The sequence below is a fragment of the Gouania willdenowi genome, chromosome 4 (genome assembly GCF_900634775.1).
Source record: "Gouania willdenowi chromosome 4, fGouWil2.1, whole genome shotgun sequence".
Classification (NCBI taxonomy): Eukaryota; Metazoa; Chordata; class Actinopteri; order Blenniiformes; family Gobiesocidae; genus Gouania; species Gouania willdenowi.
Window position 1 is genome coordinate 13,726,068 of NC_041047.1, and position 19,914 is coordinate 13,745,981.

At 39.6% G+C, this 19,914-nt stretch overlaps 1 protein-coding gene across 15 annotated transcripts in view; it reads left to right on the top strand.

Annotated features, from left to right (window-relative positions):
• ptprsa (protein tyrosine phosphatase receptor type Sa) overlaps nt 1-19,914 on the top strand; it is a 283,168-nt gene that overhangs the window by 40,660 nt on the left and 222,594 nt on the right. For all 15 annotated transcript variants that reach the window (XM_028444079.1, XM_028444078.1, XM_028444082.1 and 12 more), the window contains exon 2: nt 17,016-17,112. The gene's annotated coding sequence lies outside the window, so the exon portion shown is untranslated. The remainder of the gene's footprint in view (nt 1-17,015; nt 17,113-19,914) is intronic.

The following is a 19,914-nucleotide window of genomic DNA, read 5'->3' on the forward strand; positions in this document are numbered from 1 at the left end:
TTTTTAATTTGAAGCTGCAAATAAACTGTGTTGAATTCTAAGAACTGAATAAACAGCTAAAATATGTGTTTTGAATGAACTTTTTCTCAAAGTGTAATTAAGAATGGTAACATTCGGTAGACTGCAGCAAATGCTCAGTTTGTATCTCGTAATTATGACTTTTCTGACTCATAATTATTTACTTGCTTTGGTGATTTTTTTTTTTGATTTTTTTTTATTTTGTGGCAAAAACGGGCTTCCATACACTTTTCTTATTCAGAAGCAAATATTTTATAGTTTTAGTTACGTCCTTCGTTTTTTATGGTTTCTTTAGAGTACATGTTGAGTACTTAAACGTCCTGTTATACAGACTTTTAAGAACAAAAGAGTGAGCGTAAAAAAACCTGACAATCCTCTTCAAAGCCGAGCTGTTGAATCAGGACGACTCACCTTTCAAGCTTTTCCGTTGTGTCACAGGGAGTGACTCACACACACAGAGCAAGTCACATTTTGGCGTCTTGACACATTTCCATGACACATTACTGCGAGTAGAAACATTGTTGTGTAAGCCTGTGACCTTAAGGTTACATGATATTCCATCAACTATTAGCGCTACGGTGGATGTAGGGCTCAGAGCAACAAGCAGCATGACTAAGTACTACTCTGACATAACTTAGGTTGGATATCTCCCTCCATCCGCACAGCCGCGCTGCTTCAAGTTACACTGGCACCAACATAAATGGACTTTAATTTTTAATTTACACTGGAGAACAGAGATCACATCTTTGGAGGCCAGCATATCTGTAATTTATTTAAGAAGCACCACAGTGGCACAGTTATATTGGAAAGGGAGACATCCCAGTGGCACTTTTTGTTTAGCTCAAGGGGTTTGGACGTTAGACGCCTTTTCAGCAGCGATCGTGTGTGCTGCAGCATGGAGAATAACTGAGTTGGTTTCACGGTTAAAAAATAAAACGATGTCCTCTCTGTCCCGAGGAGAAACAATGACAGAGTTTGAATTAATAATGGGACGTTTTGCTAAAAATCATTTTACATGTCACCAGACTAAAGTGTTTCTCCTGTTCTGTCTCGTCTAGAATTACTTTTCTATCTGAAGACAAAGGTCTTTTGTAGAAGAGCAGGAAGTGCGCCACTTCTCCTGACCAGCGTTCATTTTTGTTGAATAAAAACTGAAACGGCAATTTTTAAATATAGCCTAATTTAAAAAATAAAAAAAAAACATGTAAACGAACATTATAACACATTATATTGCTAAAATAAACTATAACTTTATCACATGGGACAAAGTCCAAGCAGAACTCATGTGATCATTTAGTTTCACGCATTGCATTCATTCTTTCATTTTATTTGGCAAAGTTTAAAATGCAATGAAACATAATAATATCAACAGTAGACAGAGATGAATAAAAATCTTTAAACTTTAGAGCAACTGTTTTGGTTCAAGTACCCCTTTCTCTTATTTCTCAATCCAAGTACCCCCCTTTGTCCAACTACAACATTTTGCTTAGAATACTATGAAAAAACAACAGTAGAGCATAATGATGGAATGAATGAGCAGTAACACACATTTTAAATAATCTAATTTTGTACATAAGTGGAATAAAACAGTGTTTAGTGGCTCCCAAATAGATTTTTTCTCCAGTTTTTATCATTTCCGGTCATCTCATATATATATATATATATATATATATATATATATATATTGCCGCATTAGCTTGATCTCTAGCTTTAAATGCTGCATACTCAGTGGTGTGGTGGTTTCTTATGGTGAATAAGGTAGCGTTTTGTTTGCAGCGCCACCAGTACTTATTTTCTCATTATAGGAATTACAAATTGTGATCCTTTGCTTTCTTTTTTTGTGTATTACTGCCGAACTGCCTTCATGCTAAGCTAACCGTACCTCCGTGTCCGTGAGTGTTGCTCTCCTGTAGCAGAGGCATGCGCACGCAGGCACATGCTCACATGCAGCTTCAGAGCTTTTATTTGTGTCTTTCTTATTCATTTACACGTATGATTTACACTGTAACTAACACCAGAGCGCTACTGTTTACCTTGTTATTTAGAAGTCAACGTTGAAAAGGGTCGGGTCTGAAACACGGCGCAGCGTAGCATTCTGAAAGTTGTGTAATCAAATACACAGGTACAATAGTCCCTCACTATAACGCGTTTCACCTTTCTCGGCCTCGATGTTTCACGAATTTTTTTACAGTGCAATTTTGCATGCATTTTTTTTTTACAGCATATGAACACGCATTGTGTTCTGTGTCCTGATTGGCTAATGCTGCGTTCACACCGAATGCGTCTTCTGCGGCACCGGACGCATCTGCCGCACGAGACATTCCCCAGGTTTCACAGGATCAAAAAATGTCCCCGTTCGCTTCATATGCGCTTTTCAAGCGATGCCCCGCCCACCAGCGACACATCCAACTCGTGTGAGTTTCACTGCCTGGTGAAGCGAGGAGCTGTGCTCCTTTTTCTCCTTTCATAAACATAAACCACCAGTGAAAAAATCCAGTGTGATAAGCGGCTAATGCTATGCTAGCTCAGTGCTACAGAGAGAACTTTTACCTGCTACTACCACCTCCTCACTCATTCTCCTCCACGCCTAATCCAGCCTTAAAACATGTATAATAACTGTAAAAAATAAAGCTGACTACTTCGCAGGTTTCGCCTATTGTGGGTTATTTTTAGAACGTAGCCCCCGGCAATAAACGAGGGACGACTGTACAGCGATATATTAAGAATTCATATCATAACGAAAATATATACCGGTATTCGGTATGAACTGGTATACCGCCCAGCCCTACTGATGACTAGATTTTGAATTAAATTAAGTTGCATTTTAGTCAAAAGAGTATGACTAAAACTAGATTAAAATTTGCTGTCAAAATCAACGTTGCTCCTGCCTCGCCCAAACCTCACCCTCGCACGTGTAAAATAAAAGCGTTGTCACTTTAAATTAAAGCAGGCCTCATTACTTTGGACAGGTGTGGCAGGTGTTTACTTTGGTTTCAGGAGCAGACGCGAAAAGCGGCAGTCGGCAGTAATTTATTAAAATCAGCATCAAAGCTGCCACTTAAGCACTGTAGTGTGATGAATGCAAGTATAAGTGGGGTAAAGGGAGGTGGGGGCCATGGGGGCTGGTGGTGATGGCACGCTATCATGGAGTTCATCCTTAATGAGTGTGGATTAGTGAGGATGATCCGGGCTTTGCTAAACCCCTGGTCTAGAGATGGCAAGGGTTGTGTGCGTGTGTGCGTGCGTGCGTGCGTGCACGTGTGTGTGTGTGTGTGTGTGTGTGTGTGTGTGTTTTTCAGTGATTGGAGGTGACATCATGACACTATGCAAAGTCAGTTTGGAAATCCTTCCCAGAATTCTGCACAATGATAACAACAATAACAAAAAAAAAAAACCACACACAGCACGGACATGTTGGTGTGTGCACATCCCTTTTCACTCCCCCACCCTCCACCTCCTCCCAGACAGATGATAATCATTGTGCTGTGATTTATTCATTCATTTGATTATTTGTAAGCTTTTGCCTGCAAGGGGATAATGTTTGGTAGTCTTTTTTAAATATTCTTCCAATCAGTGAACATTCAAACTTTTGCATAGATCTAGAAAAAAAAATAAAAATAATGTGATTATTGAATATTTTACAGGACTGCTTCAAGGGAACCATTAAAAAAGTTTGGACTTTTAGACATGATGACAGAGTATAACTGGGAAAATGTAATAACATGACTAAAATGGAGTGCAGAGAAATTTATCATTGCCATATCACCCGTACTTCTGAATTTGCATTCTACACATCTAGTCTTGTCAATAGGTGCATGTGAATAATTTTAATGCCTTCTGTCCCAAAGCAACTACTGATGAGCTTGGCTTGAACTCAATGTTCGAGCTAATGAGGTCTCTCAAAAGCCGCCAGGTACAAAAATATGTGCTCTGGAAAATTATTTGAAAAAAAAAATGTTTAAAAAAAAAAAAAAAACACATAATTATTGGAATGGGGAAATATCAATGGAAATACACTAATGTCAAACATACATTTTTGGAATCAAGACCTAAAAGTGTGTCTTGGACTGTTTTACAGTGATTTCAAAGCTTTTAAAATCACAATGTATGTTTTGAAAATGAATTTATTAAATGCAGAATGTCTTAAGTTGTGTTCACACCAAACGCGACTGTAGCAGCTGCAGTCACTTGATGAGTCACTTGAACATAGTGGTGCTTTTTGGTCACTCCCTCACTTCATCGCTCCAGGGAACTGTGTGTGTGTGAGGGTGTGTGTGTGAGGAGCTGGTGACAGGGAAAAGAAAAGGTTGATCACTTCTTCTCCGGCCGTACTCTTACAGCAATTATCATAGATAATAATTTTACGGTTTAAATGATCAACTTACGGGGTTAATAAAGGATGAGTTCACCCAGAATGTAGGCTTGCTCAAGAAGTTAACCACTTTAATTTTGCCCCGGTAAATTGAGGAAGTGTAGTACAGCCCTCCGCTTCAGCCGTCTCTCGGTAGCGGGAGGGAAGAGCTGCCGCCTCGGCGCTACAGACAGTGACGGCCGGGGGAGTTGTCGCTTGAAGTCGCTGAAAAAGTTTTCAACTTTGAGCGACAAGGTCGCACAGGACCTAGTTGCCAGAATCGCGCAAGTCGGGTCACTTGAAGGGAAGTCGCTTGCGTCATTTACATTGATTTTGAATCAATCAAGTCGCTTCAGTCGTGTTTGGTGTGAACGCACCTTAAAGGGCCCATGTTAAGCTAAATCGACTTTTCTGTGCTTTAAACATCATAAAGTGCTATTTAAGCTTCATACACATGCCCAAAGTTTTTTTTCATTTATTCCCTCAATCATTAGTTAGAGGGTGATTTGCTCCTTTCTTACTGCAGGGTGAGCCCAAATACCTCACTCCAACTTGATGATGCGTTCCCACTTTGATGACGAATTTGACGCAGCACTGAGCCCGAGAAGCCACGCCTCCAGGAAACTCTCTGCTGTGATTGACATGTAAACAGACACGCCCACGAAGGTGAGCATGTCAGCATCTTTCGTGCAGTGCTTTGTATGTATTTCCTACAGTCTATGTAGCCCTGCCCCCATGCTTTGTCTCGTGTTTATAAAGCAACATGAGCTTGACTACGGAGTGGGTGGGAGGAGGGCGGGTCGTCCTCTTGCCCTATGTCACCATGCAGGGAGAAGGAAGTCAGTGTCCCATCTATAGACACACCCGCTCATGAATATGCATAAGTAGGCAGCAAATCAGCCTGTTTGTGTATAGTAGCTCAGAAAGTGACTTTTCATTGGCTAAAACTCTGGAAAACAGGCGAGTTTGGGAAAATAAACCTCAAATATGTTTTTGGGGTTCTTAGAACAAATGGAGATGGGTGAAAAATAGCATGACATGGGACCTTTAAGATTTACCCTTGCAACAATAACTGTCATTTAATTAAAACAAAATGTTGTTTTGCTACTACCTACTGTGTGCTCAGAGATTAAAATAAGATGCAACTAATTAAAACTAAAACTTTTATTATCTGACTTTCAAACTTCAATATCCTTCCATTTTCCTCAATTTGTGTGGTGCCACTGAGTGACGGTATAGGTAGAAAATTAACATCATAGTTAACACACACTACTCTAAGTAATGAATGGCGCTCCAGTTCATGCAAGGTGAAATTAGCTTGGTTACATCTCAGTCCAAGGCTATTCTTGATATTTGCAGCAACCACATAAAGTTGTTACATTGATATGTTTGTTGTCAAAGTGATAAATGGACCCTTGTCACAGAGAAAAACAATTCATTTACTTAAGCCCAGACCGTATCCTGTCACAAACACCACAGTGAGAAGGAGGGAAAGTGGATGCTCAGACCACGTTGGGGTCAATTATGATTGCGTAATTGATAATCAATTACAATTATGGTGTAATTTTAATTGTAATTGTAAATCAAAAGAACTGTTGCTGTCATATTCAGAATGAAATTGTAATAGAGTTTAGATAATTGACTTTTTAATTGTCAAATATAATTGAACGCAAAACTGAGTAACTATGTTACAGTTCTATGTACAGGTCTACACATGGGTAGTTAATTATTAAAATATGTTTCAGATCAAGCTTTCCCACATTTTACCATTTAATACAAAATTGAAATCGACTGACTCAAAAAAAGGCTCAGATGTCAACACCAAAAATATTTAAAACCTATGATAGATATTTGTTTTTAATGTATTTTACAGCTGATTTAGGACCTGTTATCATAAGAAATGCTAACAGAAAGCTAACACAAGAGGAAGGTTAACTTTTATTAGGTTATTTATTATTTCAGGCTCATTAACTGTGATTAATTATAAATGGACTTCAGTAATTGAGAATGTATTTGTAATTGCCTTTCTGAGGATAAAACATAATTGTAATTTGATTGTAATTGCAAAAACAATGCTGGTCACTGTAATTGTAATTGAATTGTAATTGAACATGGGTAATTGAAAACGTAATTGTAACTGAAAAATGTAATTGACCCCAGCCCTGGTTCAGACAATCATTTGAATAGCAGCCATAAACCTGTGGCCTGGGAGATGATTTCTAATAATTAATCCACTGTAAACAATTCCAACTGCCTACTGCACACACACCCACACACACACACAGCAGCGTCCCCACCCCCTCGTCTACCAGGCTTGGGAACACAGCTGTGACCACCTCGGCGCCTTTCCAACCCAATGTCACAGACGTTCCAATCGAAGGACATCGAAGGGGGGATTTACTCTATCCCTCTCTGCCTGTTAAACCCCTGCACCTTCACAACAGAACATGCGCTCCACTTTATCATGCCCATCATATCATGAACCATTAACATGGCGGCCTACAATAACATTATTTATGAAGGCGTTAATATTAATATCGACCCGAGTGCTGTCAGGTGAAGTGATTTAGCGAGCACCGGAATGCCAAGCTGCGTCGAGGTGGCAGGTGGACTAATTGAATATCAGTCATTGCACGCAACACACCAATAGACACCCACTTAGGTACGCACCATTTTCCCCAGTCTATGTTTGCAATTAAAACAATAACTCTTGCATGCATGACTTCACCACTAACCAGGGGTTGGAGGCAGATATAGTAACAGGAGGCCAAAAATGGTCCAAAAATGGCAAAAACGTGGCAAGAAAAGAGTGACTAAAAAGGGCCCAAAGCAGTCAAGAGTGGCCAAAAAATGGACAAATAAAGAGGAAGCAGGAGGTATGTAATGGCAAAGGGTAGCTTAAATGAGCAAAATGTGGCAAACAATTGTGAAAAAGGGCAAAAATGTGCAACAAAAAGAGGCAAAATGTAGATTTAAAAGGAAACAAGTGGTATTTTTGGGCAAAAGTTGGCTTACTGGGATGAAAAGTGCCATCCATCCATCTTCATACCCGCTTATTCCCGTTTTAACAGGGTCGCGGGGGTCTGCCGGTGCCAATCTCCGGCTCTCATTGGGCGCTGGGCGGGGGTACACCCTGGACAGGGCGCCAGTCCATCACAGGGCAACACAGACAACCATTCACTCTCTCATTCACACCTATGGGCAATTTAGAGACTCCAATCAACCTTACAGTCATGTTTTTGGATTGTGGGAGGAAGCCGGAGTACCCGGAGGAAACCCACGCAGCACGGGGAGAACATGCAAACTCCACACAGAAAGGACCCAAGTTCACCCCAGGGCTTGAACCCAGGACCTTCTTGCTGTGACGCAGACGTGCTCACCACTAAGCCACCGTGCACCCAGGATGAAAAGTGGTCAAAGAAATTAGAGAAAGGACAAAAATTAGATAAAAGTGTCAAAAAGAATATGTATTGGCAAACAATAGAAAAAAGTTTTGAAAAGGGGCAAAAATGTACTGAACCCTTAAAGGGTATTTTTCTCTTTTTTTATTGCGTGCTCATGTAAAGGTTCCACACGAGCGCGTGAAACTAATACGTGAGCGTGTAAAAGTAGTTTTAAGGGGGCACATAATAGTTATAATGTTTTACGTGCACACTTACAAACGTCAGTCATCATGCTGCATGCTCTGCTCGTAAGGATCATGTTAGAGGATCTAGTAAAGCTTTATTTCAGCCTTAGGGTTTGGGTTTGGGTTAACAATTACCTTTGAGGACCCCATCTCAAGGGGCATATCCTCCAATAAATAAATAAATAAATAAATAAAAATAAAAAAGATTCAACCTTTACGTGCGCGCGTAAGCAATACTAGTGTCAAGTGCTGGCGTGGAACGCAAAAAAATAAATTACCTGTGTCCCTTTAGGGGCTCCGTAAAAAATGGGACAAAGAAAGTGGCAAAATGGCTAAAGGAAAAAGGTATAAAGGGGTTAAAAAGTTTCCCCCCTTTTACGGTTTTCTGGGGGAATGCTAGGGCTGAATTTTGGTCCCAGTCCACCCCTGCCACCAACACCAGTAACCAGGGACAACCATGGTGCTCCTACAGGTAAACATTAGGCAGTTGGTTTCTAAGACTAAGTACTGGTATTATGACTGAGAATCTGTTAAGAGCGTGTACGTGTAATGGACTCTGTTGCACTTATCTGCTCCAAACAGGCTGTGCAAAGTAAAACTTCAGTGTGAGAGTGTGTCATTGGAGAATGTTTCTGTTCAATTATGTGAAGGTTTCCTGACAGAGCGCAGAAGTACAGGATAATGAGGAAGTGGGACAAAAGCTGGCATGTTAGGTTTGTTGTAATTGTTTCAAAAAGAGGCTTTCTTTTATGTACTCAAATCAAAAACACTTTACAAAAAAAACAATCAAAGATTTTCATTACATTTCTGTTGAATAACTAGAGAATGAATTAAAATAGAAAGAGGAAAAAAAAACTTTTATTGTGTTAATTGCCTATTTTCACAGCACACGATTTCAGGCATACAGTGATTTTTTATTAATCATTGACAAAGTTCAGTATTTCAGTAGTTGTTTCATTTTGCTTTGCCACAAGGCAATACATTTTTTTGTGCTCAGCATTTTTTCTGCTAAATGTTGTAGTTTTCATCAGGAAAGGAAGGGGGGAAGTTACTTAAATTGAATTGTAAATCAAAAGGCGATGTTCCAGGCTTGTGGTTAACAACAACTGCCTCTTGCCTCATTACGGCACCATTGGACATTCTGCTACAGTTGGTCAAAGACACAGGAGGAGAGGAGAGAGGTGAATTCAGAAACAGTAAAACTAAAGGAAAGACACGAATGTGGTGGCCAGAGCAGGAGCCTTAAATAGAGATGTTTGTTACAGCTGAAGGGAAAGCTTAGCTGATGGGATGGGAGAAGAAATACTGGTATATTGTGTGTGTGTGTGTGTGTGTGTGTGTGTGTGTGTGTGTGTGTGTGTGTGTGTGTGTGTGTGTGTGTGTGTGTGTGTGTGTGTGTGTGTGTGTGTGTGTGTGTGTGTGTGTGTGTGTGTGTGTGTGTGTGTGTGTGTAGACCTGCATGGTGGACATTGCAGTATAGAAAGTAAGGCAGGGAGCGTTGCTGTTTTTGGCAGAGGTGTAAAGAGTACTGATGTATCCGACGTAAGTAAAAGTACTGTTACGTGATTCAAATTTTACTCAAGTACAAGTGAAGCCCTATTTGCACTGGATTAGTTTTATCTAGGGACCACATTCTATTTGGAATAATTGCGGAGAATGTCTGCGATGTTAATCTTGTGCGAATCGGCCATGTCAGTAATTAGTAAAGTAAAAATTCACCTGCAAATAACCATCTACTGTATATTTTGCTGAACTCCGAGGTCCTGTGATAATACTAACCCAATGCGAATAGGCATCTCTGTGATTTGGACAAAAATGGACGGGATCTGATGCGTGATTAGGCGTTGTTTTGTTTCTAATAAATTCATTTTCCGGTAGTATATACATATGCTCATAATCGATCTCAGTACGAGGTAAACACAGACCATGACACCGGGACGCATGTTTATTCTCTTTTGGCGAAGAATTGAGGCTGCATTGGAATGTTTGGAAAACCTTTTGTATCCCAGGCCAGCAAAACCTTATTGGCCCGCAACAACAAAAAGAGAAGGAGCAATATCAAAAGCAAATAGATCACGTCCTGCTTTGCACTGTGTGGCAAGAATCTTTTTTTTCATGGGCATCCTGGCTATCTACCTCCAGAAGTGGCATCTGCAACTCCACATGGGCAAAACAGTGTCTGCAGCTTACCAACTCTACAACCAGGAAGCAAGAAGGGAACTGGACGTGCATGTCGGCAACAACCGCCTGGAGTTCCACCAAGACAGCAGCAAGGGTCTCACTCATCCACCACCTGGCAGGTTCAACTTGGGGAGCTTCCCCCCAGACCCTACGCATATCCACGCAAGCCTTGGTCCTACCCGTAGCAGTATACTGTGCCCCCGCCTGGAGCAGAAGTCCACATGTAAACAAGTGCCCTCCGAATAGTAACTGGTTGTCTGATACCTACCCCTGTGTCCTACCTGCCAGTCCTGGTGGGAATCGCCCCAGTCAGTCCCCGAAGGGATGCACCTTCTCCTCGGCAAGGAAAGCCCAAAAATATGACTGGCACATCCTGCACAAAGCCACAACACCGGCACCATCATGCAGGCTGAAGTCTCGCCGTGCAACAAGGCAGCACAAGAGATGCTACAGTCAATCCCTGAGGACCTGTCCAGAGACACCTGCCTGGCAGCATCCTGGAAACAGTCCTGGGAGACGACTAGGCCTTCCCACATCCAACAACACATCCAGGACCCAGGAGGTGGTCTAAAAGGAGAAGACCTGCCACACCACCTATTGACCTCGCTGAACCGCCTGCGCACTGGCACCTGACGCTTCAAGTCATCTTTGAAGAAGTGGGGCCTTTCAGGCAGTGCGGCATGCAAATGTGATGAGCCTGAGCAGACTGCTGAGCACATAATCACCGACTGCCCCCTATACAGCCCACCATCAGAAGCCAGCCTTTTCCACTTACGACTAGAGATGAGGGCGTGGCTACATGACACTGAGTTGGCCATCTGATGATATATGAAAGAAGAAGAAGCTGTCTAAGAATTTCTTATTAGCTTTTTTCTTAACATTTCTTAAGGACTTGTGTCAAGACAGCACACACGTTGACTGCTGCGCCTTTGGACTTTTGAGAGGCTCCCCCGTGTGACATTGCTGTTGGATTTATTTGTTATTAGAACATTTTGTGGCACCAAAGAAGCCTTTTTGTAAGGGCTGTTTTAGTGGCAACTTTACAAAGCCCTTCAAATAAAACCTTAAAGCTCCTCAAATAATATGCTGTCAAAATAAAGACAACCGATCCCTCTGCCGTGAGATAACAATGGGGTTGGGATCAAAGTCTTTGAAGAATAAAACCTTTGCACCACGATTAATCAGCAAGCATCTTTTTGTGTTTCACGTACAAATTCTTGTTGGTATGCAAATTAATGATTCACAAACAATGATTGAAACAATTGCTTAAAAAAACTGTTGCTATAACATTTATTGTTTGCTTTTTTATTTTTTCTCATTTCTCAGCCCTTAGAAAGTTGGGCAGGAGTGGAGCAGCAGTTTTAAAAGTGAGGGTGTTCTAAGAGTAGGGTAACCATCAACTCCCAATTTTGTTTATTGAATTATTCACTAAAACCATGATAACGTTGTTATTAAGTCAGTGATATTCAACATGTGGCTCTTCATGTCTTAATTTTAATTATTATTCCTCCAGAAAACCTTAAAAGATTGAAATTATTTAACCCCTTTTTACCTTTTTCTTTCATCATTTTGCAACTTAGTTTGTTTCATTTTGGTCCCTTTTCCAAGAAATTTTAAACTTTTTAGATTTTTCAGATTTGAGCTTACTTTTGTCAATAAATATAATTTTTTTCAATTGTTGTCCTTTTTTGCAATTTTTTTTGTTGATTCTTTAACCATTTTTTGCCACTTTTTTTCCACATTTTTGCCCCTTTTCACTATTGTTTGCCACATTTTGCCCTTATTTAAACTACCTTTTTCCATTACATACCACCTGTTTCTTCTTTTTTGTCAATTTTTTTTTGCCACTCGTGACTGCTTTTGGCCCATTTAAATCCCATTCCACTCTTTTCTTGCCATGTTTTTGTCACTTTTGGACCATTTTTTGCCACCTTTTACGATCTTATTGTCACTTTACTTACTCATCGCTTTGTCAGTTGGCTGGCTGTGATTGGCTTGATCACCATTCAATCAATCTAACTGTACCAATGCATTTTTACCAATGAATCCCTCTGTAAAAAGTGAGGGGGATGAATTTTAGTTTTCATAAAAGTGGGGGTGTTGCGTCCCCCATGGGTGAGACGCGCCTGAGGTTGGTTAAAAACATAATGACTGAAAGAAACCAAATGTTGTGCTTTTATGGGTTTCCTCAACTTTTCTTAAACTTTGTTGACTTTTTTCATCAAGTGGCAGACCTGTTGACAGTCCATGGACCAGCTGATTGTTTTTCCTTCTTTTCCTATCCGCATGTTGAGAGTATCCTGGTCTCACGTTTTATTCTGAAAGTACTCTATGTGATTCACAGTGCACAACAGAAATTACACAGTCCCATTGTGAGCATACATGTTTTCATTTCCCAATTTGCCGTGCACCATGATGCTCGGCCATCTGTCTCGGCACAGTGACTACACTCGGAGCCAGTGTGTCGCAGGGTCATGAGAAAACAAACGAGAGATGCTTTCTGCACGAGCGGACGAGGCGTAACTTAACTCTGTCCTGTAACGATGAAGATGGTGAATTGGAATGTTGTGCTTTTACCTGCATGCTATTATGAGCACTGCAGGACAACATCCTATTAATGTAAAAGCTGATTTAAAATATGTTCCAGCTTCCATCCTATTCAACTAACCTTTTATTCTGGCTGATTAATGGCGGCTTGCCTAGCCGAAGGAGTGTCTCATGCGACGAAGGAAGCGGTAGTGCAACAGCGTGTGTGCACTGAATAAATGCTGTACATTAAACAAATTCCCCCGCGCTCGTCTTGGCAGCCAGGCGTGTGGGAGTATTTCAGAGCTCAGCATCACTATTTTCCTCCTATATATCACTAAGGAACACACATGCAGTCTCACATGTGCACAAAGTCTCACTTACATTTAGGTTATTTTGTTTTATTTATATGAATACACCAAATCACATTTAGTTGTATAGTGTAAAATACACATTTGATTTCATTTAAAATCTACTTAAAGGTGGGGAAGAGAGAGATGGGGTGGGGTTTTTGACAGTGACTATTAAAGACTAGCCAGAATTCAGCAGCTGATTTGTGTTGGCCTTCAATGGTAGAGGTAATAATGCCCATAAATATCACAAAAAGAGAATGTCTCCAGGTTGTGTCGAGTTCATGAGGCACCAGAGGATGAGGAAAATGATCTATAATGTAGGAAGCTAGAATAAAGACAGAAACAAGTGAACATTTCCTAGAATAAAATTACATTTGAGACGGTATGTCGGATGTCATGGGTGTTAATGGTTTTCTAAGGAAAAAAGTAGAAAGCATAATTTATTTAGTTTTTGGTCAACTTGTCATATGTTCTTTACATCATTTTTTAAAATTTATTATCAAGTTCAAAGTTCTGACGTTGGGAGGAAGTCACAAACTTAAATAGATCACCAATTGGCGATTCTGATTTTTTTATTATTAGTATTGGGGGTATTGTGACTTTAAAGGCAAAGTTTGTTCAGTAAAATACCATATTTTTTAGGAAACCACTTTAACATGTTATATGTTGTATTGACTTTCAAGGCGAGGCTGTCATCCTGTGGTATCCCACCCCCAGCAACAGCCTGATTCATTAGGATGAATGCATGCTTTGATGTTGTTTAGACTTTATTTCAAACCTACTGTCTGAGACTCTTTATTATCTGCAGTTTTAGTGAATCTCTTGAAAATTGTCTTTTTGAACACCCTGTTCTATTCTGATTTATTTATTTGTTTATTTATGTATGTGCTTTTTTTCATTAAATAATACCATGAGCAGAGGTATTTATGATGTGGTACTTAGTTGACATAATGTCTTGGATCACTTTATCTGTAGTGATACTTCAACCTTTTGAAAGGCTGATGGGCTTTTGAGTGATTTGGGAGAGAGAGAGAGAGAGAAGTGAATGATTATTACTTACCCTTGAATTTGGCCAATCTTGACCAAATCAATAGCGTGATGTTGAGAGAACATGCAGTACCTGCTGAGAACAGTCCCAAGGTTGTTGTGTTTTTTCAATAGAATTATTCTTTGTCTTACAGCGCCATATTTTTGTTGGGTTTTTTATTTACTTACAGTATGTGAACCCTCCGTAACTTTCATGTCTTAGTTTGGGTAATATACATGTATTCTTAATATTGTAATACAAGTATTTTTCTTTACCTTGAATATACTCAAATTCCAAAAAGCTCTCCAATAAAGGCACACCGTGGACTTTTTGACCTAAAGAGTTGATCCATATGAGTTATTTTAAATGATTCCTCATGCCAATATACATCGCTTGAGTGAGGCTCCGCTCTTGAAATACCGCCCTTGTAAGTTTGGAGGAGACGGACCGTCTTTCTCCAGGTCATGTGACCTGGAGAATGCCTGGAGAACGTATCACTTTACGACTGTCACGTGACCGCAGGCTCTGATATACTCATGGAGTTAAGCTAAGGCTTTTGCTACTATTTTTCCGCCTGATCGACTCCTGGTCTTGGCCGAGGCAAGCAAAATGTTTAAAACTGCTTCTGAGGAGGCTGCCGAGACCCGGCTGCCAACACCGACCCATCTTCCGCCCGGCGCTGGACACCGCCCCGCGCACATCGGGTCGCCCGTCCCTCGTCCGCCCCAACCCCAACCCCGACCGCCTTGCCGACCCCCGGTGAAGGGGGGTGACGACAGCGGCGAGGCCATGGAGTACCACCGATGCAGCGAGGAGGACCGAGCGCGGGGAGAGGAGGGCGGTGGCTGCTCCTCCAGCTGCGGCAAGAGCCCAGCCCCGCTTCGCACCCCAGCCCGACCGATCCTTATCCTTATCCCGAAGTTACAGGTCAACTACTGTCTGCATACACAACCAAAAGACAAGGGAGGCTGGCCCGACTGACTGTTGATTTTTGCGACAGTGCTGTGGCGCTTGTGGCCACTAGGGGCGTTTGCTTGAAAGTTACAGGTCTAGTGCCCCTAGTGGCCAAAAGTTACACAGTGTGCCTTTAAATGGTCCTTCCATTCTGAGAGTAGTCAATACACTGTATTCAGAAAAAGGAACACATAGACATCTGTAGCAGCTGAGATCCTGTAAAAAAAAGTCTGACCAATCCCTCCTATTAGGTCAGAATGGAAAGAACCAATCAGATGCCATCATGTCTCGTCTTGACCACGCCTATTGGAAATGCCGAGCACAAATGAGGATTTAGCGGGTCTCAATAGTGATGCACAGGTTGCTGTCTTTCTGTTGGACGGCTCAGTATTTGTTCTGGGGGTGGGGGGTTATTATTATATATCAGATGCTTGTTCAAGCTTGTGGGGCGTGGCTTTCAACAGAGTCCCAAACGGGAGGGGGTGGAGCTTTGAGGAGGTTTTGTTAGCTAATATCATGCTAGCTTTCCAACATTGTGGACTGCACCACTGTATATTATATTGACCATGCCGTTGAGATGCATTCCGATTTGTTTCGCTATCTGGGCCTGGAGTGACGATGACCTCCTGTGACTTTTCACTGGAGATGACTCTGCTTTACTGCTCAGTAGAAGCTCCTTAGGGTGGACTCACTGCTCGTGCCAGTTGCAGACGCTGACTAACAGTATCGATTGAGTATAGAGAGAAGCTGTGGTGCCCCCACGTGTACTGCAACTCATTCAGGCTTGTGTAAAAGTCATACATACATGCATGCACATACATATATCAATATGTAGCATTCACAGTCATTTTAGCCACTAAATAAAGATGCAGATGCAATTAAGACATGCACACATTACACCTGTGTGCAGGGTTGGGGTGAATTATAATTGTAATCGCATAATTGATTATTAATTACAAGTATTATGTAATTATGATTGCAATTGTAACTGAGAAAATTGGTTGCTGTTGTAATAATAATTTAGTTGTAATTGACTTCAGATAATTGACTTTGTAATTGTAATGGAGATTTTATAAAAACTGTCAGTGCCAAGGCATAAAAATGTAAAATAAAACATTTTGATTTTTTTTTTTTTTTTTTTTTTTTTTTTTTTTTTACTGAGATAAGGCTATCGTAAAACCTAAAAAAAACTATTTAAACTGGGGTTAAAATGCAGTAAGGCATGAAAAATAACAAAAATTAAAAAAAAATAAATAAATAAAAAAAAAAACACCCACATTTTGGAGGTAATACTTTATTTTTCTGAGGAAAAAAAAAAGGTTTTATGTGGTTATTTCTTTCAGGATCAAAAATTGTAATTTATTGTAATTGATAATGTATTTGTATTTGACTTTCAGAGGAAAAATAATACTGTAATTTTATTTGTAATCGGAAAAAGAGTTGTAATCAAACATGGATAATTGAAGACGTAATTGTAATTGAAAAATGTGATTGACCCCAACCCTGCATGTGTGTATATATTCCTGTTTATTCACAAAGACCAGAAATATATTCATCCATGAATATTGCAAATAAGTGAATATCAAAACATGCACATCCCACACTTGTTCACACATCCTCACACACACCCACACAAACACTGTACTTGCATCCACAGATTTGGACCAGGCTCATTAGTGTGTTGAAGTAGAAAATGATTTCTTTAAAAAAAAAAAAAAAAGGCCAGAGGGATTTCATGCAGATTTTCACACTCCACAGCTCTCAGGCAATCAGCAGCGAGCCTCCTCCTCACCCGAGAACTGTCGTCCTTTGGTCACAAAGGGCGAGGAGGAGAGGGAGAGAAGCTCATCTCAGTGCTTGTCCAATTCCCCCACCTACCACTTGAGGAGGCAGTTCATTTAGAAGTCCCTTTCATTAATGTTTCTCTTTCATTCTCCCTCTGTTTCTCCCACTCCCCTCTTCTTTTCTGCTTTAAAGGTACTAGAGTGTGAGTAAGAAGCAGAACAAGAAGAAGAAGCAGCCACTGGAGAAACCAAAGATATGAGGTTAAAGAGGATTTGAAAACAACCCAGTGGTGAGTGAGCCCCGAAAATTCCACACAGTGCACCGTTAATCTTTTTAAGAGTCGTTTTACTCTCAAGAAATAATTACCACAAATAGTTGACAGATAAATCTGTGATATTCACATGCAAGTAAGAATATATAAAGGTATATGTGTTATACTCAATGTCCTTATCAGGTCTACGTAAATTATAATTGTAATCAATTAATTATTATTATTATTATTATTATTATTATTATTATTATTATTATAATAATAATAATAATAATAATAATAATAATAATAATAATGTTAATATTAATGTTATTATTATCATTTTTTATTTTTTTTTTGCTGCTGTTGTAATCATAATTGAATTGTAATTGAGTCCAGATAATTGACTTGGTAATTGTTATTGCCATGGAAATTACATAAAAAATTGTCAATCACAATTTCATTAAGTGCAAAGCTGTGTAACCTTATCACAGTTCTATGGCTTACACATACGTAGTTAATAATTATTATAATATGTGTCATATTAGCTTTTCCCACCATTTTATCATATTTTTGAAACTAGTGGTTTACTGACAGACATAAGGCTCAGACGCCCACAACAAAAATATTAATACTAATATTTTTATGGATAAATGAATTAGACGATTGCTAATATTTTTTTGTGTATTTTACAGCTGATTTAAGACTTGACCCGTTATCAATATATCAAATGTTGTTCACCCATGGGTGAAAAGTACATACCTTAGATGAAATGAAATCTTAGATGGATACCATACATATTTACCCAGTGACTGAAAATTGTGTGAAAGCGTCTAACTGGGAACACTTTGAGCCAAAAAATGATCCTAAATGTTTTGTCTTCATAATTACAGCCTACAGCTTGCCAATTGTAATCTGTCATTTTTCTTCATCTATTATCATACTCCCTGCGTAGACTGAATCTCTTCACTTTGACAGCTGAGCGCAGAGAGAGCCATCATTTACCTGTCGCAGCAGACGGCATTAACAAACTCCTTACTGGCTCCTTCACTGCGCTCATTCAGCAGAAATTGATGATATTTAGATATGAAAGCCGTCATATGTCAGTTAATCATTGCACCATACACAGAAATCAAGTCAAATCCCTTTTGTGTCGTGGTGATAAACTTTTTGCATCCCAGATCTTCCTAAATTGAAACGAGCTCTTTCTTTTGCTTGTAACTCTATGATTTATTTATTAGACATAATTTTTCCCACAATGCTCTCTTGAGATTTAAATCTCTATCAGAGACTTGTTAGATTGTACAATTAGCAAATGATAAAATGTGCCAGAGAGAAGAAAAAAAGGATGTGCAGCCCATTAAAAGGTCAGTCTTAAATTTATACCATTTGTGTTCATTTCTAGTGATGCTTAGTATTGCAATAATTAGCAAATATTATTAGAAACGCTGCTCTGATGCTACAGTCATGGTTCTGTGCTTGGTTCGTTCTGTGTAGAGTTTGCATGTTCTCTCTTCCTGTTTCCTGCACTCAGTCCAAGTTTTTAAACCTGAGGCAAGAATCTATAAGTATATAGAAGATAGATGTGGCCAAGTATTACAATTTGATGCTTGTCAGACCTTGAAATCCTGTGTTTTTCAACCTTGGGGTCGTGACCCCATGTGGGGTTGCCTGCATTCAATTACTGGTTGAAATTACTTTTTTGTAATTTTTTAGAATATTATTCATTTTCCAAATTAAAACACCGTCACACAATCTCAAACTGTATTCTATGCTTTCACTTCCTCAAATCTCTTCTCGTCACTATAGTACAGTGGTTCTCAGACTTTTTTGGTTCAAGTACCCCCTTTCTCTTATTTCTGAATCCAAGTACTTGTACGACTGCAACATTTTACTTAGAAAACTATTTAAAAAAATAACTATAGAGCATAATGATGGAATGAACGAGTGATAACACACACTTTAAAGATTCTCATTTTGTAAATAAGTGGAAAGAAACGGTATTTAGTGCAGTGGTTCCCAACCTTTTTTGGATCGTGACCCCATTTTGATATCAAGAATTTCTGGCGACCCCAAAGACATTTTTTTTTGTCTAGAATTTTAGAGTTTTGAGCTCAGATATATATATATATATATATATATATATATATATATATATATATATATATATATATATATATATATATATATACAGTATATGCACTTTAGTTGAACTAGATTCATAAAGTGAAAGTATAGAAATACAGTTGTTTAAGATTGTGTGTTGTTTTATCTTTTATTTTTTTTAAAGAATAATAATTAAAAGAAAAAAAAATTCAGGTGACCATGGTTGAAAAACACTGATTTAGTGGCTCCTGAATAGATACATTTCTATAGTCTTTTCCGGTCATATCACACCTGGGGTAGGACCAAGACTGACACTTTATTTGTTAATCTCTCTCTCTCTCTCTCTCTCTCTCTCTCTCTCTCTCTCTCTCTCTCTCTCTCTCTCTCGTACCCCCTGTAGTGCCATTGCGTACCCCTAGGGGTACACATACCCCATTTGAGAAACACTGCTGTAGTGCATGATCAAACAGTAATTTGCGATATCAAAATGGGGTCACGACCCAAAAAAGGTTGGGGACCCCTGTTTTAATCCATTTGCTTGATCATTTTCCTGCCTCAAAATCATTAAAATTGAGCACAAAATGTTATTGGATGGATGGATGAATTGATTATTATGCCACTGCCACTATACACACACACACGACACACTGCCTCATTACCATATCCTCACTTATTAGTCCTGCTGGCAAAGCTGCAAACATCAAAAACCTGTGAATGAATGTGAACCACTGGATA